A 24600-nucleotide genomic window follows, 5' to 3' on the forward strand; every position below is an offset into this window, starting at 1 on the left:
TGGGGGGTAACACAAGGGAGACACGGGGCATGAGCGGGGGGTGGGGGGAACAGGGCACACGGGGCATGAGCGGGGGTGGGGGGAGAACAGGGGAGACGCACAGGGCATGAGCGGGGGATGGGGGGTAACACAAGGGAGACACAGGGCATGAGCAGGGGGGGGTTCACAAGGGAGACCACGGGGCATGATCTGGGGGTGGGGGGTAACACAAGGGAGACACGGGGCATGAACTGGGGGTGGGGGGTAACACAAGGGAGACACAGGGCATGAGCGGGGGGTGGGGGAACAGGGCACGCGGGGCATGAGCGGGAGGGTGGGGGGGGAACAGGGGAGACACACAGGGCATGAGCGGGGGATGGGGGGAAAGGGGAGAGATACACGGGGCATGAGCAGGGGCGTGGGGGGGAAGGGGAGAGAGACACGGGGCATGAGCAGGGGGTGGGGGAACAGTAGGGAGACACGGGGCATGAGCGGGGGTGGGGGGGAAGGGGAGAGACACACGGGGCATGAGCGGGGGGTGGAGGGGAAGGGGAGAGACACACGGGGCATGAGCAGGGGGTGGGGGGAAGGGGAGAGACACACGGGGCATGTGCGGGGGGTGGGGGTAACAGGGGAGACAGGGCATGGGTGGAGGGGTTACACAAGGGAGACATGGGCATGAGCGGGGTAACACGAGGGAGACACGGGGCATGAGCGGGGGGTGGGGGAAGGGGAGACACACGGGGCATGAGTGGGGGGTGGGGGGAAGGGGAGAGAGACACGGGGCATGAGCGGGGGGTGGGGGGAAGGGGAGAGAGACACGGGGCATGAGCGGGGGGTGGGGGAGCAGTAGGGAGACACGGGGCATGAGCGGGGGGCGGGGGGGAAGGGGAGAGAGACACGGGCATGAGCGGGGGGTGGGGGTGAAGGGGATTGACACATGGGGCATGAGCGGGGGGTGGGGGGAAGGGGAGAGAGACACGGGCATGAGCGGGGGTGGGGGTGAAGGGGAGAGACACACGGGGCATGAGCAGGGGTTGGGGGGGAAGGGGAGAGACACACGGGGCATGAGCGGGGGTGGGGGGGAAGGGGAGAGACACACGGGGCATGAGCCAGGGTGGGGGGAAGGGGAGAGAGACACGGGGCATGAGCGGGGGGTGGGGGGAGGGGGAGAGAGACACGGGGCATGAGCGGGGGTGGGGGGAAGAGGAGAGACATGGGGCATGAGCGGGGGGTGGGGGGAAGGGGAGAGAGACACGGGCATGAGCGGGGGTGGGGGGAAGGGGAGAGAGACATGGGGCATGAGCAGGGGGTGGGGGGGAAGGGGAGAGAGACACGGGGCATGGGTGGGGGAAGGGGAGAGAGACACAGGGCATGAGCGGGGGGTGGGGGGAAGGGGAGAGAGACACAGGGCATGAGCGGGGGCGTGGGGGGAAGGGGAGAGAGACACAGGGCATGAGCGGGGGTGGGGTGAAGGGGAGAGAGACACAGGCATGAGAGCAGGGTGTGGGGAAGGGGAGAGACACGGGGCATGAGCAGGGGGTGGGGGGGAAGGAGGGGAGACGGGACATGAGCTGGAGGAACGGGAAAGAGAAACGAAGCATGAGCTGGGGTGGGAGGAACACACGGAGAATCAGCGAGGGGGGGGAACATGGGAGACACGGGCCATGAGCGGGGGGTTGGGGGGAACAAGAGACAGACACGAGGGCCTGTGCCTCACCGCCTCTTCGAGGCCGATGCAGCCACATCTACACTGTGCAGGCAGCAGATCCTGCTCCGATAAACAAAGATGGCGGGCGTCTCTGAAAATGGACGCACTGCACGCTTCACGGCAGCCAATAGAAAAGCACGTCAGATATCCGCGGACATCACGCAAGCTGCTTGCCCAATCACCGTCCTGTCCGCAGAGCGAACAGGGAAGTGTGTCCCCGAAGCGAACACAGATATCACTAATTTTTTCTGACCTACTTTTTGGTCATTTAAAAAAAAAAACTACTGTACGGATTTTCACCAAATTTGCAAAAGCACGCTTTTGGGACCAAGCCGCTGCTCCTGGTCCAAATTTGGTGAAAATCCGTTGAGCGGTTTGGGCTGTAGGCGCGAGCAAACAAATTTTCCCATTCAGTCAATGGGGAAAAAAAATGTTTTGGGACCCCCCTATAACTTTGCCCCCCCGGACGAATCCTCACCAAACTTTGCAAAACAATTCAGAGTGGGCCATATACTTTTTTTGCACAGTTTGGTCAGTATTCGTCCAGGGAAAGCAAAGTTATAAGCCACCCAAAAAGTGCTCTTCCTATGGAAACACCAATTTAACCATACCTACATGGCCACTACCGTGGCCATGTAATATATTCATTAAAACAAATTGTGTTAAAGGGACATTGTGGTTGCAAGGCAAAATCGAAAAAAACAAAGAAATGTTGCTACCATAACTCGCGCCACTTCCATGCACTGCTAAGACTAATATTCCAGACATCGAAAATGACATCACATATCCGGAGTAGTTGTTTTTATTCAGTGACAGTAAGAATTATAAGCAGAGGACTTGATCAGATCAAACTGCATTTAAAACATGATACACAGACTCTAAAGGTGCTGTATATGTAGACTTTTATCTTGTGCGTGAGCGGGGGTGGGGGTGAAGGGGAGAGACACACGGGGCATGAGCAGGGGTGGGGGGGAAGGGGAGAGACACACGGGGCATGAGCGGGGGTGGGGGGAAGGGGAGAGAGACACGGGGCATGAGCGGGGGGTGGGGGGAAGGGGAGAGGGACACGGGGCATGAGCGGGGGTGGGGGGAAGGGGAGAGACACAGGGCATGAGCGGGGGGTGGGGGGAAGGGGAGAGAGACACGGGCATGAGCGGGGGTGGGGGTAAGGGGAGAGACATGGGGCATGAGCGGGGGGTGGGGGGGAAGGGGAGAGAGACACGGGGCATGAGTGGGGGGTGGGGGAAGGGGAGAGAGACACAGGGCATGAGCGGGGGGTGGGGGGAAGGGGAGAGAGACACAGGGCATGAGCGGGGGGTGGGGGGAACAGTGGGGAGACACGGGACATGAGCGGGGGGTGGGGGAAGGGGAGAGACACACGGGGAATGAGCGGGGGGTGGGGGAACAGTAGGGAGACACGGGGCATGAGCGGGGGCTGGGGGTGAGGGGAGAGACACGGGGCATGAGCGGTGGGTGGGGGGGAAGGGGAGAGACACACGGGGGATGAGCGGGGGGTGTGGGGGTGGGGAGAGACACACGGGGCATGAGTGGGGGTGGGGGGAAAGGAGGGAGACATGGGGCATGAGCGCGGGGTGGGGGGAAGGGGAGAGACACACGGGGCATGAGCGGGGGGTGGGGGGAAGGGGAGACACACGGGGCATGAACGAGGAGTGGGGGGAAGGGGAGAGAGACACGGGGCATGAGCGGGGGGTGGGGGGAAGGGGAGAGAGACACAGGGCATGAGCGGGGGGTGGGGTTGAAGGGAGAGAGACACGGGGCATGAGGGGGGGGGTGGGGGAACAGTAGGGAGACACGGGGCATGAGCGGGGGGTAGGGGGAAGGGGAGAGAGACATGGGCATGAGCGGGGGGTGGGGGTGAAGGGGAGGGACACACGGGGCATGAGCAGGGGGTGGGGGGAAGGGGAGAGAGACACGGGGCATTTGCGGGGGTGGGGGGGAGGGGAGAGACACAGGGCATGTGCGGGGGGTTGGAGGGGAGGGTTAGAGACACACGGGGCATGAGCGGAGGTGGGGGAAAGGGGAGAGACACACAGGGCATGAGTGGGGGTGGGGGGAAAGGAGGGAGACACGGGGCATGAGCGGGGGGTGGGGGGAAGGGGAGAGACACACGGGGCATGAGCGGGGGGGTGGGGGGTAAGGGGAGAGAGACATGGTGCATGAGCGGGGGATGGGGGAAGGGGATAGACACACGTGGTATGAGCGGGGGGTGGGGGGGACAGTAGGGAGACACGGGGTATGAACGGGGGTGGGGGGGCAGGGGAGAGACACACGGGGGATGAGCGGGGGTGGGGGGAAGGGGAGAGAGACACGAGGCATGAGCGGGGGGTGGGGGGAAGGGGAGAGACACACGGGGCATGAGCGGGGGTGGGGGGAAAGGAGGGAGACACACGGGGCATGAGCAGGGGTGGGGGGAAGGGGAGAGAGACATGGGGCATGAGTGGGTGGTGAGGGGGAAGGGGAGAGACACACGGGGCATGATCGGGGGGTGGGGGGAACAGTAGAGAGACACGGGGCATGAGCGGGGGGTGGGGGGGAAGGAGGGAGACACGGGACATGAGCTGGAGGAACGGGAAAGAGAAACGGAGCATGAGCAGGGGTGGGAGGAACACACGGAGAATGAAAATGGACGCACTGCACGCTTCACGGCAGCCAATAGAAAAGCAGTCAGATATCCGCGGACATCACGCAAGCTGCTTGCCCAATCACCGTCCTGTCCGCAGAGCGAACAGGGAAGTGTGTCCGCGAAGCGAACACAGATATCACTAATTTTTTCTGACCTACTTTTTGGTCATTTAAAAAAAAACTACTGTACGTATTTTCACCAAATTTGCAAAAGCACGCTTTTGGGACCAAGCCGCTGCTCCTGGTCCAAATTTGGTGAAAATCCGTTCAGCGGTTTGGGCTGTAGGCGCGAGCAAACAAATTTTCCCATTCAGTCGATGGGGAAAAAAATGTTTTGGGACCCCCCCCTATAACTTTGCCCCCCCTGGACGAATCCTCACCAAACTTTGCAAAACAATTCAGAGTGAGCCATATACTTTTTTTGCACAGTTTGGTGAGTATTCGTCCAGGGGAAGCGAAGTTATAAGCCACCCAAAAAGTGCTCTTCCTATGGAAACACCAACTTAACCATACCTACATGGCCACTACCGTGGCCATGTAATATATTCATTAAAACAAATTGTGTTAAAGGGACATTGTGGTTGCAAGGCAAAATCGAAAAAAACAAAGAAATGTTGCAACCATAACTCGCGCCACTTACATGCACTGCTAAGACTAATATTCCAGACATCGAAAATGACATCACATATCCGGAGTAGTTGTTTTTGTTCAGTGACAGTAAGAATTATAAGCAGAGGACTTGATTGGATCAAACTGCATTATAAAAAATGGTACACAGACTCAAAAGGTGCTGTATATGTAGACTTTTATCTTGTGCTATGTGCTTAAGGAACTTCCCTTAGGGTTTGGCCTCAGATTATGGTGAAAATAAGTGGAACAATAAGCAGGCCCCAGACAAAAAGTAACATTTTTGTACATTATGATGAACTCTAATCTTAGTGTCATTTTCGGCTCATGGCATTTGTTTTCCTGTAAATGCCTCAGATTTGTATGCGTTGATTCTCTGCATGTATATTCTTTTGTGCTAACATATGTCTGCAGTAATTCTTCTATTGTTTGCTGTTAATTCCAAGTTTGACATTAGTCAAGCTTCTGATAGGCGTGGACTTATGATTTAACTGGCCAAACATACCAGATTACAAATACTCTACTTCTATGGTCCATGATGCAGCCATTGCCTATGTGTATGTATTATTAGATTGCTGCGTTAACACCACTTCAATAGAACGTTTCTGTTTCAATAAGTACATTTTGTGATACATGGAGTAATTCAGGAGAGGCCTCTCAATCACCATTCATATGTTGCTAGCAACACTCTAAACAGAACCCCTTATAGGGACTTTGCATCAGGATTAATGTCATCTGCGGTGTTGTAATGGAGGTGCTGATTCAGTGCCAGACAGGAGGGGGATGGGCTGGGACACCTTCTAGGAAGGAAACAAGGGGACTCTGAGAATTGTAGTTTGCCACTGAATAAGGCCTGTGAAGGGATAAGGGGAAGAGGATACCTTGTATATGACATCCGCAGAATCAATGTGTATGCACAAGCATGTGAAAGAGGAAACCCCAGGTAAACACACTCAGTGGGGATGCCACAGGTTGACCATCACCCAGAAGACCCACTTCCAACACATGACCTGTGCACAGCGGCTTAGGGAGGGGGAACACGGAACTCAAGCTACACGTCTCCAGCAGACTATAGTAGATGAGACAGTACTGGGTGATGTAATCAAGGCCAGCGAGCTAGTCCCATAGCTGCTTGTGGGGGCTGGAAGTTGACCTGATCTAGAGGAACACTCACACAGTCTTAATTGCCCTTTGGCCAGCGTTTATGGGAACAGGGAGGTGGAATGGAGCCGCGAACCTTGATGAACCAATCAGACGGTAAAATTCGGTGTCCCTGGGAAGTAACCAGCTATCAGAATGTTCACTACAGTATTTCCAAAGGCTGCTATTTTGCAGGTTCCGTGTAAATGTCTCTCTTCCCACTTGTTCAGGGTGTGTTGTGTTCCTTCCGCTGTGGAGCTGACCAATGGCAGAGGAATAAAGGACTGTAGGTCAGCACACATATCTTTTTACTAATTGCAAACTGTTTGTGGGAGGAATGGGAAGCAGTGTGGGCCACATGGGGAGGATATGAACTGGGAGAAGGCAGATCTGTTTGCTCCTATCATGTTTGACTAACATATGTCTAACTATCGCGGGCATGACGTATTTTAACCAATAACCTCTGTGGAGTTTGAAGTGCAACTGATTCCAATACCATGAACATTGTATTAGCAGTACAAAAATGATGATCACTGTCTACCAGTTTGTCAGCTCTCATAAACCAGTTCTGTTCCACTGTTCTGTTTGATTTCTGCTTTCCCAGCTGTAATAAACAGCATTATTTCTTGCATGATGTGCACTCCTTTTTTGGACTACTTTTGGCAATTATTTATTACAAGCTTTTGGAGGACTCCGGATACAATGTCATCAGTGATGTCATCGATTTTCCCATTTGTGAGGTCATCTTTGTTGTCCTGGGTGTTAGTCTTAGCAGTGCATGGCAGTGGCACGAGTTATGGTTGCATAGCTTACCATAACTGGCAAATTTCTTAGATTTTTCGATTTTACTTTGCATCCATAATGTCGCTTTAACAAAGTTATTTCAAAGAATTTCATAGGTTTTTATGAGACAAATTAAACATAACGTCACTTTAACAATGTTTTTTCAGTGAATTTCATGGGTTTGTGTTAGTGAAACTTAAATATAATGTCTCTTTAACAAAGATTTTTCAGTGAATTCCATAGGTTATTATTAGTGCAACTTAACCATACCGTCCATTTAAAAAAGTTTTTCCACTGAATTTCAAGGGTTTTTATAAGTTTAAAATGTTTCCTGATGTTACAGCACTGTGGGCCTCATTACGACCCTTGCGGAAATGGAAAAATGATGGCGGAAATGCAATACCGCCATCGAACACCGCTCGTTGCGATCATGACCCGTCACCGTAAAGTACGATGCCATTAGCGACACCGCAGTGAACGGCAACGCTAACTGCACCAAGTACGCGCACGCGCGCCTTGCAAAACCGGAATCACCGCCATGGCGCAACGGTACGCGAATTCTGACCCTAGCGGACATGTACTGAACGCCATCAAGCACGTCGTAAAGTACCATTCCGCCATGGCGAGAAATACGGCAACGCGAACCAACCGTAAATGGCCCACTGAGTGCCTGTACTCCACTCCCTGGCCTCATTGCACAACTCCTGGCAGGCGCAATGTACTCACACTATGCAACCAGTGAAATCCACAATTCACCCATGCATGCCAACGTAGAAAAGCATGCAGGGGCTCAAAGCGCCCCGTGAGTGGGCATCCATGTACGGCATGTCACCATAGCCGTACTGACGCAGCACAGGCATGTGAAGCTACAATACATCAAAATGAAAATCAAGAACACATGACACAAAACAACAGTAGTCCCCCATCGCTTGCCACCAGCGCAAGGCAACATCCAAAACAGCATCCTGAGGGGGATTGCACCAGCCCTGTACTCATGCCAGTAAACAAACCAACCATCAGCAGAAGCATGTACCACACAAGTCGGCAGAGTGACTGAGCAGCCAGGCTCATCCCAAGAGGGGCCGATGGGAGCTGCAGGGCACAGATGGCATCAATACAGAAGCTATTCCAATGGACATGACCCCAGTCCCCCTCCAACAAACGCACGCAAACACAGTCACCTGTGACCAGCCACATTCTGAACAACCCATCATTCCACCAATCGACCTGGCTGACAGGCACCAGTCGGCCAAAAGCCAATCCCCCGCCCCTGAACAGCACATCATGTAAACAGTCACAATGGCAGCCCCTATCCGTGACCATACTGTGCTACGTAGGCAAACGCGGCCAGTACTGTACCACACAACTCAACTCAGAAGCCGGAACACAATGCAGATCATCACGCAATACATACCGCCACAAAGCGAAAATCGCCACATCACCTGCAAAGAACAACGCAACACGACAAATATCGGAATACAATTTAAATGCACATCCAAATGACAAAGGCCCCACAGCAATTTGCAAAATACCACCAAAACAACCATCATCACCGAGGGCTGCATCTGCAATAATTGACCGGCTTCCACTTGTGTGACGCCCTGTACCATCATGGCACACAGGGCCTACATCAACGTTCCAAAAGGCAACATGGAAGCGGCAAGAACCGCAGGTCCGTCCCATGAGGCAGGCACTAGTCGAGCTGAAAGGCCGAAATGTTGCACCTAGCCACCAGTACAGCGTAAGGGCATGTGGCCCATTGGCGATCGTCCCATATGATCGAAATGGTGCTCCACTGATTCACCCGAAGCTGCAGGAGTCGAGAGTAAAAACCATCTGGAGGAGTGGCGTAGAGATGGCATCTGCAATAGGGCAGGAGATACCTGTCACCCAAAAGAAACACAAATCAACCGATTGCATTACGGGACTCATGATGCATTACAATCTTCATTCAACACACCAAATCCACACCCATATGCATGCTAGCCCACTCCAAAGGAATATACACACCCCTAAATCAGTATCGAATCATAACGAAACCAATCGAGCTAAAAACACCATTGTCAACGTCGGTTACTGTGCATGCGTCCGTCAAGATAGAACCCATCACATGGGATTAGTAACGTGCCTAGACACAAGTGTATGAAGGCGCGTCGAGACAGGGAGGATCCGACAAGGGCAGATAGACGTATGTCCCACTATGGCAGCCTTGCATCACATAACGCAGGGGAAGGGGAGTGAATCAAAAAACCCATGTACATGGCAGACCCTAAACGGAATCATCAGTCCATGCATCCACACATCATTCCCTCATCCCGCAATGAAAACGCATGAATATTCACTCACATAATATGTGAAACTTCCATCGCGTCTGTGCGTAATGCAGTCCGCAAAAACCACTGTGCCCCTGGCCGGATCTGTAGTGTTGTGAAGCAAGATGGATTTGGGAACGTCCTGCCTTATCGTCCACTACGCTGTTGCGCATCCCATTCAATTCATATCATTCATTGCCTGCTCGTTATGGGCCATGTCCCAAGGACATTCTACAATAGAACGTTACATTTCCAGCCAGACCTGTGGGCGTATCCTCGCCGCTACTTCAAAACCCAAAATGCTGGCCTTCGAATTCCTCACTTGCAACATTACGTCGAAAAGGCTTCTGTGAACGCTTGCATTCACAATTACATCAATGTAGTGCGGCTGTGTGTCATGATGCTAACTGGCTGCAATCACAAATGGCACGCCACGCCCGTCGGTGAAGTACGTTACTGTGCTGCATGAGGGTCGGCCATCGATCGAGCCCTACATACCACTGACTCTTCACAGGTATGTAAGCGGCTGCAATCATAGCATGTGTAACAATGGGAGCATAGCATGAAGATCAGTCAAAGTACATCACACTGCCATCGGGATTTGATACATGATTCAAATCCCAAGATGCCATGCGGCCAAATGCAGCCTTACGTGCGGGACGTGCTCGGCCAGAAGGGATTGCATCTGCCACAGATTCATTCAATCAGCACAGGTGGAGGCCATACAGGCCGACAGCACATATATTGCAGACCCAAACCCCTCCCACAACCACTCCCACTCCAAAATGCTAGCGGCAGGACTAGCGATGTTGGGCCTGGGGTACCAGATAGCACTGCAAGTGCTACAACTACAAGAAGACGACGAACAACAACAGGTACAACAACCGGGCGCACAGGGGAGACGGAGGAGAAGGAGGAGGAGGAGGGCAAGGCAGGGTCAGCAAGGCCCACAAGCACTGCCACTACCACCACGCAGGCGGCCCGCAATCCCACGCCTCCGAGCCGATCCGTTCAACCTCACTGCTGAGCAGATCCACACCCTCTACCGTTTGGACCGGGACACCATAATCGCCATTGTGGACATGACACATGCTGACCTCGTGAGCATGATAGATAGCCCAACCGCCATCCCACCCCTACTGAAGGTGGTGTCTGCACTCCACTTCCTGGCCACAGGCACCTACCAGCACACAGTGGGACAGTTGCATGGCATTTCACAGCCACTGTTCTCACGGACACTCTTCCAAGTGCACGATGCCCTCCTGAAGCACGCCGACGACCACATCACACTACCACGCACGTACCAGGAGATTACCAACGCTAAAGTGGGATTCCATGCACTTGGCGGCATCCCGGGTTGCATTGGTGCCATCGACTGCACCCATGTTGAATTGGTTGTCCCACATGCCATGGAGGTCCAGTACCGCAACCGGAAACAATTTCATTCAATCAATGTGCAAATGGTGTGTGACTCCAACAAGATATTTACGCATTGTTGTGCCAGATTTCCAGGATCTACCCATGATTCTATGGTCCTGAGGAACACAAGAATACCACGCTACATGGAGCGACACGCAGGGCACAGATCCTGGCTACTCGGTGAGTCTCATTCCATGCATGACATCGTGGCCCATTTGATGCGTCAATGACCTTGCAGGGGGGGGGGGGCTACTTAGCACTATCATTCCACTGACACCCTTTATTCGTCTCATACAGGTGATGCCGGGTATCCACTGAAGAGATGGCTCCTTACACCAATCCGGAACCCACAGAACGAGCATGAGGAGGACTACAACCATGCCCACTCACGTACCCGTGTGGTCATTGAACAGGCATTCGGCCTACTGAAGGCTCGTTTCCGCAGCCTCAGCAGGTCTGGCGGGGCACTCATGTACAGCCATGAGAAGGTTTCTAAGATGGTCATGGCATGTGTCATGCTGCACAACATGTGCATACGTAGGAATGTGCCCATGCCCCCTGACGCTGTACTGCATGCACCTGAAGATGATGATGATGATGAGGGTGGGGATGTGGAGGCACCTCAAGGAGTCCATGAGGCACAGGATGTACGTGCAATCCGACAGAGCATCATAGATGCATGCTTCTAGCAACCACGCATGGTGCCTATTACACGGAAAGGGGACCTGTGGCACTGTGTGTGTGTAGTACAGGCACATTGTGGACTGTACGCCTATGAAGGCCTCGTACGCAAATATCAATGTCCACACATGTCATTGGATGATAATGAGGTGCTGTATTGTTAATGTGATTTGATTTATACACCCTATGGACCCGCCACCCAGTGAAGCCCAACACACCCCCTCCACCCTACTACCTCCCCCCCCAACACCAGTGTCCAAATATGCATGCTGTCCGTGGGTAGACGCTATTGCAAGCCCCCTCTACGGGTATCAGGGGCACCCCTGCCCGTGGAGCGCAGGTTCCTGCCAGATCTGCGTTGGGGGCTGCCCTGGACGGAACTTGCCACGGATGATGTCTCTGCCTGCTCGCGTCCATGCATGTCTCTGAGGGTTTGTGAGAGCTCCGAGAGCACACGGCGCACAGCAGCAAGTTCAGCACAAACGTCTTTGGACGTCGCATGCAGTTCCCCCCTCAGGCTCTCGGTGCTTTTCTCCATTTGTGCTCTCAGGCTCTCGGTGCTTCTCTCCATTTCTCCCCTGAGGCTCTCACTACTTTTCTCTATTTGTGCCCTGAGTGTCTCGGTGGATGTTTCCATGGCTGCCCTGGAACCCCCGCATTCATTTGCATGGTCCTTGAGTAGCGTGGACGCTTCCTGCTGTTGCTCGATCAGCAGGTCGAGGGACTGTTGCCTCTGCTGGGCCATGGACATTTGCGGTGGTGTGACAGGGGGGCTGCTCAACACATGTTGCCTTGGCACAGGACTTGTGGGGGTTGGCCAGTCGTCGTCTTCAGGGTGCCCCTGCGTGGTTTCGTCATGGTGTAGGGGATGGAACATGCAGGGGGATTGGGAAAGGTCATGGATGGTACCTACGTCGCCAGCACTGTTTTCCGTGTCGGAGCATGCTGGCATGACAGCTGTGTCACCTATGGTGCTGCTACCACCAGAGGCAGTGCCATCAGATACGTTCTTTGGGGGGACCTGTGGTGCTGGGGTTGTGGACTTGCTGGCTGCTGGGGTGCCTGTTGCAGTCCCCTCCAGTGTGCTGCCACTTGATTCCTGCTGCTGCCGTGTCTTGATCCTTGCACCTGAGGTGGAGGCTCTTGGGACGTTGGTCCTGGCCCTCTTTGCAGGCGTGCTGGTAGGGGTGTCCTGCAGCTCGTCGTTGGTATCGGACCCTGTGGTGGAGTAAAGAGGGGCGAGCGTTAGTTATGGGTCTGTCGGATTTGGAATGGCAACGTATCAAATGCATTGGGGTGGTACATGAGGCTGATTTGGGACTGGGCCTTGGAGGTGGTCTCATTTTCGTGTGGATTGAGGATGCATTCATTTGGCTGCCTGCAGTTAGGGGGTGCATGCTGCACATGTAGGGGTTGTTTATGGCTTCTTGATTGATTTGTTTGTTCATTCTGACTTTTAGAGGGCGCTGTCAGGGCAAAGTATGTATTGCACTATGGGGTCACATGGTACTGCACATGTTCGTGGTTTGTGGATTTCGCATTGTTTCTCTTGGCCAACCTACCTGATTCTCCGGATGTCGGCACTCCTTTCTCCATCCCTCCGACTCCCTCTATGCTCTCCATTCCTATGGTGGAGGCGCAGATTTCCTCCCAGGGGGTCAACTTGATGGGCGACTCTGAACCCCCCCCGGTAGCTGTGGCGATGTTCCTGTTCGCAGAAAGTATGCTGCGTACGCGGATCCGCAGGTCGTCCCACCGCTTGCGACATTGCTGTGGCGTGCGGGGTGTTGTCCCCACCGCACTTACGCGCTGTGCCACCAGGGCCCATATGGCCTTCTTGTTGGCAAGGGCCGTCCTGGTCATTTGACTGGAGAAGACGACGGCGGAATTTTCCTGGAGGGTCTCGGTGAGCACGGTCAGTTCCTCTCGGGAGAAGTGTACCTGCCGCTTGCGGTCACACGCTTTCTTGGCTACCTTTCCCATATTTATTTTTTTAACTGGGGTTGCTAACGGGTTGGGATGTGTGTCAGGGTCGGATTTTTTATGGTTGTGTTGGGATTCGGATTTTATAGTTGTGCGGCGTGCTGTTTCCCGTTCCGGCCACATGCTTTTACTTCCGTTTCCGTATATTTACGGTGGCCGTAATTTGCGGTGCACGCTCGTTACGGTGACCGCTCATTACGGTGACCGCTAGGATGGGTGGCGGTATTGCACCTGGTGCAGCGTACGGCGGCGGTAAGGGCCGTTTTGGGGTCATTTCCGCCATCGCAGCCTTTCGGATTCCGCCATGGCGTAATGCTCGTGCCCGATGGGTCGTGATTGGCCGCACTTTGCTCCTTCGTGCAATGGCGGAAACGCTATTTACGCTGTTGCGGTCCGGTCAGTCACTTTCCGCAAGGGTCGTAATGAGGCCCTGTATATGTTATGAACAATTACTTTTTTAACATATATGAAAGGACTATAAACCTACTTCAACAAATACATTTTTTGCAGCGCATATTGATGTCTGTCATTTTCAGCAGTGCATGCTGGGGATGCAAGTCATGGATTAATTGCCTTGGCCATGAGGCTCGGCCATGTCCCAGGCCCCACCAAACCACCCCCATTATCCACTGCACCTAGCCTGTATCCAGCTCCAGTGCCCACTATACTGACCTAATGTGACCAAAAGCCAGTGTTCATGGCTTGTAGCCACGGCAAGTGTCCACAATCCCTGTGGCCACTGGCCCAGGCCCCGGACAATCTGGCTGTTGTTCATGGCTATGCCTCAGGAACCAAGTTATATTATGTATTTATATATGTGCAGGACGAACAGTGCTCTTTTGATCACAAAAGAACATACAATAGATAGGAAATGGTTTAAAGGGAAGCAGTGAGCTTCTTACAATGGGGTGAGTTGAGAAACATTCTGACCAGGTTGTGGAGGGGAGTAAATGGAACAGTCACCGGGGACAATACATAAGTGGGCATACATAGATTAAGGACAATGAACAGTGGACATTTGTAACAATTTTTTGCACCTCTCCTTGCCTGATGCTAGGCCCACTGCCCACTTTAACCATATAGCTGTTCCCTGTTGGCCATGCCCATTGTAACGCCATAGCCCGGCCCTGGTAGTCCTGGGCAGTGGCCAGATTGTCTGGGGCAACTATATCACACATTTTTGTATCTATATTTTGACACTTTTCAAAAAATAAAACAAAGGACAAATTTGCAAAAGCATGCTTTCCGGTCCTTGCCAATGCTCCTCGCACAAGTTTGCGGCAAATCCGTCCAACACTTGCTGTAGCCCTGATCATAGTTTTTTCCTCATTCAAGCCTAGCCCGGTTTTGAAATTGTGGGCTTTTTCTGGACATATTCCATCCCATTCTCATCAACAGTCACCTTCCCAGAGATCATTTTATTTGTTTGACAAGTGTAATGTTGGGTTTTCTAATATGTTTTTACCGCGAGGTTCGCAGACTGCCGGCGCAGTTCACAAATGCAACATGGCATCCATTTAAAATGTTTTGAAGCACCTCACTTTTCTCAATTGATCAATCAGTGGCCGCATACAATATCCGCAAACATTATGCGACTCACTGATTGGCTCATTGGCCTCCTCGGACACTAAATCGGAAAGTAAGTCCGTGGACCGGACGGAGATGTCACACATTTGTGTACCTACTTTTGGGTCATTTTTAAAAAATCTATGGACCGATTAACATCAAATTTGCAAAAGGACGTTTTCAGGACAGTCCGGTGCTCCTCGCGCAAGTTTGGTGCAAATCCGTCCAGCAAATGCATGTATTCATGTCTGTCTGGATTTCAAAAGTTTTGGGACGCTCCCCATAACTTTGCCCATCCTTGTCAAAATTGCACAAAACATTGCAAAATCATTCAGAAGTGGCTGTCTACTTTTTTGGGACGTTTTGTAAGGATTGGTCGAACGGTAACAAAGTTATAAGCTGATCAAAAACTGCTCTTCCTATGGGTTAAGCAACTTAAACATGCTCCAGGGTCGCTACCGCAGACCCTGTAATATATATATATATATATATGCGAGTGTCTGTATGTGTGTGTGTATGTGTGTGAACACTTGTTGCATACCACTGACACGAAAAATCACAAGCTGCATTAAGAAATGTGATTCACACCATAGACTCATCTGACCCAGCAGCTGTGTAAAACATCGGGAAAACATGACACCATCTTTCAAAAACACTAAACCGTCTACGCAAAGTTCTCAAATAACATATCTAGATATTTACTAGGCTGCATAACATGCAACAACTAAAGGTTGCAACAAATGTTCACTGATAACATAATATAGAAATGTATTATATTGTGACTTGCCACAGCTCAAAGTCACACACAAGGAATACACACACAGAATAGAAACAGTCTCATGGAGCGGACACACAGTTAACTATAACATTGTCGGGCATGTCATGCAGCTTGAAGACACCCATGGGAACACTTGTTAACTACATTGTAACACAGCACAAAGATGGGAACTGCCTCACTGCACCAAGCCACAAGAAGCTCTTAACAGCAATATATAATAGTCCTCTCCATAAACTATACAGGTTCTCTAGCTCCTGAAACATGGCTGCTGCTGTAACAAAGCTTTCAGCAAGAAGCACACCTTCTGGCTGAAACCAAGGACCCCCTTCATACTGCGGCAACACCCCCATCAGACCGCTAAGAAAGTGGACTGCCTTTTACACCTGAATAAATGAAATAATGATTCCATTCTCATTCAACAGGTCCACACTCAGGTACAAGGGTGGATGAAATGTGACAGCATGTTTCAGAAGCTTGCAGAAGATCTTTCATTAGATGCAAGGACCCAGATGCTGCTGACTGGGAAGCCGTCTCAAGCGCAATCCGTATGCGCAACGCATCAGTGATCTGATCGCTTGGTCCCCCATCACTAATGGTTTCATGAACTGCCCATTGGCAATTCCGAGATATGGGCCGTTTTGGAAGAATTCGGTCCTTGAATTCTTCGAACTTGAAGCTGGGCTGAAGTGGACCACTGTAGACTTAAATTCATGACCCGTAGCGATAAGCTTGGAACAGTCATTCCAATTTTGGTTAAGGCCATCAACATATTAATTTCCTTGTGCAATGTCCTGTGTCATTAAAATGCTTCGTGCACTCGCTTCTCAAAAAATTGGACACACCTTTCAATGTCCTCTTCAACTATCAATCTAAAGTCAAACTTCTGTTACTAGCAAAATAATTGGTGAGGTGTAAATTGTCCAGGTGGGAGTTCTCCGGCGGGGTTAGGTTCTTTGTTATGCAATATGATGTTATGGATCGAGCACATGTTCACCTCATGGGATCCTGGCACTAAGCGGCTGCAGAAGGTAGACAGGCAGGCGCAACAGTCTACAAGACAGCCTGTCTTTAGAGCAGGCTAAGGGTCCGAGCTCATGTTACATAGCGGGGTACCATCCCAGCTGTTCTCATGTTTGTACGCATCAGGGCCTAGCAGGTGTCAGGGTGACAAATGGCAGGACTCTTTTGTAATAGATCATGGCAGAAGAGTTCTATGTTGTTTTATCCCCAGTTATTTTTTCGATTCGTTTTTTGCCAAAACTTTTTTGCCGAAAAAACTAATTGAAAATGTGTATTTTTTATTTTTGGGAGATTCCCCCCAAGCCCCTCCCCTATTATTTTCTCTATTCTCCTCATCCCATATATCCCCTTACCCCTCCCCCACTCCCTTATATTTTTCTATGAGCTTTTCGTTGAAACATTTTCGGAAAAATCTCCTCGAAAAATATACTGGGAACATTGTACTGGCAGATGAACATGGGTTCACATGCGATGCATGTAGGCTGGTCCCCCCCAGGTCTTTGTGGTTGTCTTTTTTTTCTTGCAGGACCTGTAGTGGCATTGGTATGCTGGTGAAGGTCAGCTCTACGTCTCATTCCAAGGGGTACCAGACTCTCTTGACAGAGTACGCAGACGAGGTACGCAGACGAGGTCGCCAACTGGGTGCAGTCAGACTCACTGGCGCTCGTTTCCATAAAACAGGACTACGGATCATAGGTTGAAAAGGTGGCCTCGGGAGTGTGCGCTGCCTTGTAATAAAGGTCTCCACATAATCCTGGTGTCTCAGGTGTGCCCAATCAGAGTGCTCCTTCCCCGCTGCCTGGACAGGGACTGGATTATTGTATCCGATGAGCCCCTTAGAGGATTCCCCACCTTTTGTCATGAACTCATGGCTCCATGCTAACACATCTAAACGTTGGGCTAGTGCCTTCACAAAACAATTCCAGGTGCAAGGCCAGCCTTTTCCGCTTGGCCTGCACGCCACGGGAAACGTAATGATAACATGATAAAAAATAGCACCCATTTCAGAAACCCAAAGGAGCGCGCATCTGATGTCTTCTTCCTTTGTCAACAAAAAGTCAATATTGGCACACATTTTCAAAGAGCCATGTTATTAACAGCAGATGCTAAAGGTCCCCTATGGGGAACATACATTGGAGTGCAGGGAGGGTAGTATACCGCACGTACCTGGGAGATGGAGGCTTAACACCAGATTTCACCTATGTCCACTAATGTACGCAGGAGCAGGATCTTCAACCCTTTAAAGAAAAGAGAGGAAGGATGTTCAGCATTCCACTGTTTAATTCCTTCTCAAAATTGTCTTCATTTTAAATACAATAGCTCTGCAATTTATTGTTGCCAGATTAATTAAACAACCTTTTCTCATGGACCATGCTGTCTAGATAAGACACTTTAAAAAGAAAATAACTGCCCGACTTAATCCCTGTGGCCCGCCTTCCCACTCCCCCTCCTTTCTGGTGCCTCAGAAGCTTTCTCTTGTGCCAGTCAAGGTGGCACAATTTTTCTATCTTCTTGACGTTGCAAATTTTTTCCAAGATCTTTAGTATATTCGTAAAGACACAATGCAGCTCATCAAATTCTTACTACAATCAGAAACATAAGCCACACACCCTTTTTTAGAATGGGCAAACAATTCATGCGTCCATCTTACTCCGCAGACTCCCCATACCCTCATATCCTAAACAGAGAATCCAAAATCGCCATCGGCTTTCTTTCCCAGACATCATTATTTGCCCTGCTCCTTTTTACTTGCCCCTCATCTAAAGAGTCTATCCTGTTCCTCAGGTGAAAGGTTGTAGCTGTCCTGACCTATTACCTGCCCCTTGCATGACCAAACTATGTTTAGAATGCTTGAAAAGTGCACTTTGTGGAAAAAAGGCCCAAAGATCGCGAATGCGCACAACTGAAGTATAAAAACTCCTGATGTGTGGGGTGATTGCATAAGTGGCTGCAGCCGTATGGTTAGACTGGTGATCTTCCACTATCACCTATGTAGAAAACGTATATGTGAGAAGCGCTAACCTAACCGGCTGCGCTCAGGCAATCCTAATGTACGGCCATATTGGGATGTGTGTTTAGGTTTATTGAAATAAAAATAGGAGACAAAGTAATTAAATAAAGGTTTGTATTGACATACAGACATTTATCTGGTGAAAACCACAAATGAAAAAGTAGTATTTGTTTCATACAAACACTTGAAATATTGCTTTTCATAGTAGTATTGTCACCTTGCACATTAGAACATAAACCACTTGATAGTGGTGTTGTTTTAACATCTACGCTACTTAGTAACTTAGCATGGTCACAACCAGAAAGTAACATCTACGCTACTTAGTAACTTAGCATGGTCACAACCAGAAAGTAACATCTACGCTACTTAGTAACTTAGCATGGTCACAACCAGAAAGTAACATCTACGCTACTTAGTAACTTAGCATGGTCACAACCAGAAAGTAACATCTACGCTACTTAGTAACTTAGCATGGTCACAACCAGAAAGTAACATCTACGCTACTTAGTAACTTAGCATGGTCACAACCAGAAAGTAACATCTACGCTACTTAGTAACTTAGCATGGTCACAACCAGAAAGTAACATCTACGCTACTTAGTAACTTAGCATGGTCACAACCAGAAAGTAACATCTACGCTACTTAGTAACTTAGCATGGTCACAACCAGAAAGTAACATCTACGCTACTTAGTAACTGAGCATGGTCACAACCAGAAAGTAACATCTACGCTACTTAGTAACTTAGTAAGGTCACAACCAGAAAGTAAGTTCCTGCTGAGTATTAGAACATTATAAAAAAAAAATAATGAGTGTCAAATACAACTGAAATTTGCCTCATTGACTGTAATTTGCCTCATTAATCACTTATGAAACTATGTCACGCCAACACGTGTTTCAACCTGACTAGGCCGTCTTCAGGGCATAATGGTAGTACTGATTGATACAGCAATTGCATTGATTTAAGCCATCACATTTGTTAGCAATTCCTGCCACGGAAAAAGTGGGGTGGGGCAAACATAGAGACAAGGGAAAAAATAAAAAGTGAAAAATAAAAGTAAAAATATGGACGAGATATTGCAAATACTGCATCAATATTAATATGCATTTTCCACATGAAGTTGTATTTAAAAAGCATGCAAAGTAATTCATTGGAATACATGTTTTTTTCTTTTTCCTTTCCAACCACTTGGAAAAGAACAGATTTTACGCCTGAACGTAAATTAAGTATGAGGTATGAGCTACTTTCCCATGAGACTGAAACATAGGGGTAAGGTAGCATGCATGGAGTCAGTCAAATAGATTGGACAGAAAGCCATTTCAGCTTAAACTAATATCAAAGGTCAAGCTGGCATTAAAGTACCTCGGATAGTCCCACATACGCTTGTGAGTGAATTAGTGCTATTTCACGAAAAAAGATTATATTATAAGTGTTCAGTGGCAAGTAATAATTAGGTACCTTATGCCTTAGGTAGACATGGGTCTGTACGGATGGTTGTTTTCATTTGTTTTGTCGGTCTTTTCAGATAAAGCGGAATATAAGTGAACTAGCATATTCTTGGTTTTTGACCTTTTGCCCCAGCTTTAGTTCCCATTAGGCCAATCCCGTTTTTGTTTTTTCATAGTATGAGAACAGCTGGCATATGGTGTTAGCACCTTGGCATGATAGTGCTTGGCAAATGCCTATCCAAGCGCCAACAATATTGGCTTTGGCAATTATTGTTATTAAAATGAATTCAGTGTGAGGAACAGATGCAAGGACACATATAGTAATTATAAATCAAGTGCCAGATGGCACACTTGGTTGAAATATTGTTATCACAGTAGGTGCTGGTTTAGAATTGCAAAAACACCATTATCTAACAAAAACAGCTAGAGATAACATAGGCTTCACCTTAAAAGCACAACACTAGCTCAAAGAGATCCTGGGGGAAGATGGGGAGGGGTAGGTAGTGGTTGAGAATGGTCATAGAGCCTTGCATGGCTGTGGGTAGTTGATGGATGGATGCGAATCCAAAAAATGGCCACAGAATGTGTGTCTCCCACTCAGACTTCCTCTTTCTCCTAGCTTCAATTCCCACACCAGTAGTTGCAGGTTATAGGCAGTGCTTAAAGTACAAACTAGATGCCAAAACTGAAAAACGTTTGGGGAATCATACGGTAAGTCCTTTATCACATAATTGTGCTACTTTTTAAACTTGTGATTCCAGAGATCTCAAGTGACCATGCGTGAGAAGGTTATGGGAAATGCAAGGATATGGCATCTGGCAACTCAAAAAGCAGTCACAGAGAAAGGTGTGCGTGGGCTTAGACAAACTAGGAATGGAGCGCACAAACATAGAAAACATCTCTGCTTTAAACTACGAAATAATAAAGGATGTGGAAGTGTTTACCATTTGAAAGCTGCCATTTGCAAAAGTTCTAGTTAGCATAGTAACCACCTTGGTTACACATGAATAATTCTGTTTCCAAAATCAGTATTGTAGCTAACCCATCCTTCATTTGAACCAATAATTACCAAAACATGTACCAGAGGTCATGCATGAATAAGACATTTTGCTATTTCATTGGATACAGCTTATTTATTGAGGAAAAAAAGTGATAGCTGCTTAATAAATGGTTACATGTAAAAAATGCATTCAACCAATAAAATGTAATGATGGCGTGGAATGGGCACCGACAGCTTAAAGCAGCTCATGAGAAATCACAAAACAGAACAGAGCACGTTCTTGTACCCAGAAATTCTGTCTGGATCAGCTCATTTTAAGGCAGTGAATTTGACTTATTTAATAGCCAAATAAAGTCACATTATTTTACAGCTCTCATACTGTGGCACGCCAGGTGTGAGTAGTCTGAGAAAATCAGATAAAACTGTTGGCTTTGCCAATGCTTGTTTTTAACAGGACTTGAGTGCAATGAACATATATAAATCAAGGGGCTCAAGGCATAGTTGGAAACAAAATGTTTATGACACCAATAGTGCATTTTACAGCTGCAATTAAGCCAGCTGACAGCTTCGCAATAAAATTGGCAGGCCGAGTTTGATGTTACTGTTTGATAAAAGACAGCTCAAAGCGATCCCAGGAGGATGTCTTTTAGGTGGGGAGGGGTACGTACTGTGCAGAAATGACTATAGGAATTAGTATGGCCATGGGCAGTTAGTGGGTGGGTAAATAACCAAGCAACAGTCACAAGCTGTGTGTCCCTCCTCACATGCCGTCTGCCTCCTCGCTGTATTCCAGTGCATTTTGAATAATAGGTGTTACTATCCAAAACTAAACAAAACGGTATTCCATTCTGAAATGGAGTGCAGTGTGTATCATATCAAATCATTGATCTTAGATTTTGTATCCACCAATAGGTCATGCACGGTGGCACAATTTGCTAATCTGAGCCCTCGGAAAAATACTATTTGCACTCTTCATTTTCTCTAGGACAGGGGTCTGCAACCTTTGGCTCGCCAGATGTTTTGGACTACAACTTCAAAAAGGTTGAGTCATTAAAAATAATGTACAGGGATCATGGGAGTCAGAGTTAAACAATCCTCTGCAGTTCCACAGGTTAGGTACACATGCCCTATTCAGTCAATCATTGGGCCATAGAGTGGACAAACCAGGCCATGTTTGAGGTTTAGAAATTGAACAGGTTTATCAGCATCATAAAGCGAAATTCACACAGGTGTCAGTACACAATGTTTTTCCCCCAATCTAGTCTGTATACAATTTTGCAAAATATGAATAACATAATAGAACTTACTTAAAGGCACTACTGTATTTTCATAGCTTCCGTTTCAGATTTCTATTTTAACGTCGAAACTCAGTTTGGGTTCACTTCACGTGTAGTAATAGGCTGCATACCTGTATAAAGCAATGACTAAGAGTAAGGTGGCTTTATCACACAGGTATAACACGTATAACAAAGTGGTTAGTTAACAGACATTTCAAGTTGGCCTGGGTCAGGTCTTAGATGTGCTGCAGGCCCTGGCTCTCAGGCTCTCGCCACTTTGCATTCTGGTACTTGTAGTCCTGTAGTCCTGCATTTATAGTGGGAGAATAGAACTACAAATACCCCACAAGAATGAAGAATAATGCAAGCTGAAATGACAGCCCTTGGAAAACATCTACAGGCACGGGCAACTTGCGAGTTTTCTTGCTGCACATGTTTAAACCATTACGTAAATTAGCAGCAATGTTATCTGTTTCGTCTCTAGCTCCCCCTGCACTTACCTCGTACTACTGAGGTGTTTTGAAACAGCTGGGTGAGGTACAGAGAGCATTTCGTGCCGTACTCATATTTCGTAGGGTTAAATCCCATATCTCCTGTAAAGATTAGAGGGAAATACCGCCCATTACTAATGGAGGAAAAATATTGGCTTGGTAGTAACTGTGAACGTGCATAATACGAAATGAGCGCTCTGTGGAATTAGTTTGCGAAACAAATGTCAGAGCACTCATTTAGTATTATGCACGTTCACAGTTACTACCGAGCCAATATTTTTTATGTTGCCTCAATGTGTTGAGTAAGGCGGTTAGACCTAATTGCACACCGTTCTTTTCCACAAACTGCATATAGCTTGTTCCTCCATTAGTAATGGGCGGTATTTCCCACTAATGTTCATAGGAGATGTGGGATTTAAGCCTACGAAATATGAGTAAGGCACGAACTAGCTAAGCACATGCTACATTTTATTATTTAATTAATCCCATTTAGAGACTTTTACGATCAATTTCGTATAGTCCACTGTGCTTTTAACAAGTGATCATGGATACATTGAAGATGTCTTTCTTTCTCTCGCCAGGTTGGTTTTCTTTCATCTCTCCATCTCTCACCATCCTCCCTCGCACCAATCCTAATTCTTTGTCTGAATATGGCGGTTGATACTTAATGACTGTTGAAAAATGTCTATAATCAACCATCTTGTGTTTTTTATAATCACATATTTTTTCTTCGGACAACAATATGCTTATTATGTAGAATTTGTTTTAATTTGGCTGCACAATTGTTTTGCTCATGCACATGGTTATTTAGATTTTGCCAAGCTTCGAGAAAGGCTTGAGTTAGCTGAAACACGTGTCGAGCATAAGGGCACTGCAAAAATAAAAAAGAAATTATGAGTACTAATTGAGTGTTTGTACGATTTATCAGCTGGCGCTGTCTTGAGAAATTACTTTAGTGGAGTACAACGCAGGTTGGGTGATATTGTATGCATATTTGTTCTATTAAAAAGAGCTTAAGCGTAAGTGCTATACAATAACATATTATCGTTTGGCCTTGGACGTCTGCTTGGATTCACAGCAATTTAGTATACTTAGGAACAATGTTATTTGATGCCACTTCTTGTTTTGTCAAGGGGTGAAAGGTCGTGTTTCATCGCTTCCGGGGATGTCACCTTGGGGGTGGGGTCAAATTACAGCACTTCCGGTGATGTCATCAGAGGTCAAGGGTCATGAGGCAAGGGGTCGGCCAGTTTTTTGAGGCAAGGGCTGGGCCACTTTGTTTTGGGTGACCGGGCCTATTTCCCAGTCCGACCCTGCTGGTCCTGGTATGCCGTCCTCTCTGCCCTCAGTGCCCTGCACCGTGCTGTCCATGGTGACTCGAGTCATGCTGCGTGCCCACGCCTTTGGTCTGGCCTGCTGCTGCGCTGCCAATGACTTGCTGCCTGCCCGGCCCCAATTCGGAATCAGAGTTGTTCGTTCAGCCCATGTCAACCACTGTGAGAAAGAAAGTAGTTGTGTTGTGTTGTTTGTGCAGGACTGCGTGTGCTCAGCTGAGCTGCTGCTCTTTTTCACCTCGGTTCAGCTGGGGGCCTGGGGCCCGTGGGCAACGCCGTCGCTGCAGTGGGCCATGGACTAGTTGAGTTGAGATGAGATCTCGGTGTAATAGCGGCAGCGGCAGCGGAGCATGTTCTGAGAAAGTAAGTAGTTGTGTTGTCTTGTGTAGGGCGTGTGC

The 24600-nt window shown here is 48.8% G+C and overlaps 1 protein-coding gene across 3 annotated transcripts in view; it reads right to left on the minus strand.

The window, feature by feature from the left end:
* CRACD (capping protein inhibiting regulator of actin dynamics) overlaps positions 1-24600 on the minus strand; it is a 983102-nt gene that overhangs the window by 653441 nt on the left and 305061 nt on the right. For 2 of the 3 annotated variants that reach the window (XM_069631616.1, XM_069631613.1), the window contains exons 2-3: positions 22408-22508; positions 17810-17880 (exon numbers count right to left, since the gene is read on the minus strand). The gene's annotated coding sequence lies outside the window, so the exon portion shown is untranslated. The remainder of the gene's footprint in view (positions 1-17809; positions 17881-22407; positions 22509-24600) is intronic. The other variant, XM_069631614.1, reaches the window with a different exon arrangement.

This window comes from Ambystoma mexicanum, chromosome 6q (assembly GCF_040938575.1).
Source record: "Ambystoma mexicanum isolate Mex_15411 chromosome 6q, UKY_AmexF1_1, whole genome shotgun sequence".
In the NCBI taxonomy this organism is placed as follows: Eukaryota; Metazoa; Chordata; class Amphibia; order Caudata; family Ambystomatidae; genus Ambystoma; species Ambystoma mexicanum.